Source organism: Schistocerca serialis, chromosome 3 (genome assembly GCF_023864345.2).
Source record: "Schistocerca serialis cubense isolate TAMUIC-IGC-003099 chromosome 3, iqSchSeri2.2, whole genome shotgun sequence".
In the NCBI taxonomy this organism is placed as follows: Eukaryota; Metazoa; Arthropoda; class Insecta; order Orthoptera; family Acrididae; genus Schistocerca; species Schistocerca serialis.
In genome coordinates, this window is record NC_064640.1 from 243,307,705 (window position 1) to 243,309,421 (window position 1,717).

The following is a 1,717-nucleotide window of genomic DNA, read 5'->3' on the forward strand; positions in this document are numbered from 1 at the left end:
GGCTGACATCATCTCACAACCCTCTGTGCTGTATCATTCTTGATCTTCGTATTGGTGCATGTCATTATGCCAGAACATAGACAATACTATAAACTTTTAGAATTGTATTAGCATTCTCAAACAAATTCACATCTACATAAGTTGCAATATTTTGTGATTAATCAATGAGTATTACATTATTCATTCTGATAAACTCCATTCTTTAGTTAGTTTTAACGATGTGGCGGGAGTTACAATTTTATATGTGCTTTATTGCACTGTTTTTAGGGAGGGTCAAGTCAATGATGACATCATTTATCACAAACTGTATGCATTGTGTTACTGTTGAAAAGTTTGTTTCTCTCTCAGTCTTCAGATCAATTATTGAGCATTTTAATGATTCATTTTTATGTGAACAGTCAAATATAGGGTTTTTATTAAATTCAGTAGAGTTCAAAAGTAGTTTTCTTCACCCACATTTCATGCAATATGATAGTTGAAATGTTAAATATAAATCTTATTCTAGTTTAGTTTTTAGCATCCCAAAGAAATTTCTCTTCTGGAGGTCCTGTGGAATTTGGGTATACTTTGAGATGTTTTATATGTATGAAATTAAATTACTTTGAACCTTTGTCAAATGTTTCTCTATCAACCTGAAATACTAAAATCACACATCTAACATGAAACGATAATTAAATCGACACCCTAGCTGCAAACAGGTTTTGATATACTACATTGGGGACAAGTTGAAAATGTGTGCCCCAACTGGGACTCGAACCCGGGATCTCCTGCTTACATGGCAGATGCTCTACCCATCTGAGCCACTGAGGGCATGGAGGATAGTGCACCTGCAGGTACTTACCCTTATTCTAGAGAAGGTGCACAGTCATAAATGGTATCTGTTCTTTCAGGAACAGATACTACCTTCATATATAGTTAAAATATGGCTACCCAGTCATTTACCTTGTGCGAACGCAACTCGTCCGGGACTTGGTAGAGTAATCTGCCACGAGTAATGAGTCTGATGGGAAAACATCTATTAGGCGCACCATGAATGTAGTGGTGTGGACATGTTGGGAATGTGGGTCTCACAGGGAGTGTGCAAGGGATAAGTCCCTGCAGGCGCACTATCCTGTGTGCCCTCGGTGGCTCAGATGGATAGAGTGTCTGCCATGTAAGCAGGAGATCCCAGGTTCGAGTCCTGGTCGGGGCACACATTTTCAACATGTCCCCAATGATGTACACCAGTGCCTGTTTGCAGCTAGGGTGTTGATTTAATTATCATTTCACTCTAGAGAAGCTGCACGGTCATCAATGGTATCTGTTCTTTCGGGAACATATACTACCTTCATACATAACTAACCATTTATATAGATGTAGCGAGTTTCAGTTTGTTGTGACCAAAATTGACAACAGGTGCTAGACTTTCCTTTAAATCCAAGTGATGAAAAGTAAGTCTTAATCTTTTATAATTTTTTCAAGATATTTCAAAATGGAATCAGCATCTTATTTGACACATGCCTGTGAAGCATATTCCACCATACTTTTTCCGATATTATTTTTTCTTATGAATCTGGTTTACCGAATATCAGTTAAGACATGTCATGACTCTTATGAATTAAAACTTCCTCATGCTGATAATTGAAAATAATCATCTTATATTATTCACAGAAACCAAAAATCAGTTTTATGGGAACCAGAATTTTAAAACAGCCATTATCGACGACTAGATTTTTCA

At 37.0% G+C, this 1,717-nt stretch overlaps 1 non-coding gene across 1 annotated transcript; it reads left to right on the forward strand.

Moving 5' to 3' along the window:
* The first annotated feature begins 1,117 nt into the window (after positions 1 to 1,117).
* On the forward strand, positions 1,118 to 1,192 carry Trnat-ugu (transfer RNA threonine (anticodon UGU)). Its single transcript has one exon. It is a non-coding gene; the product is annotated as a tRNA-Thr (tRNA).
* Positions 1,193 to 1,717: the final 525 nt, after the last annotated feature.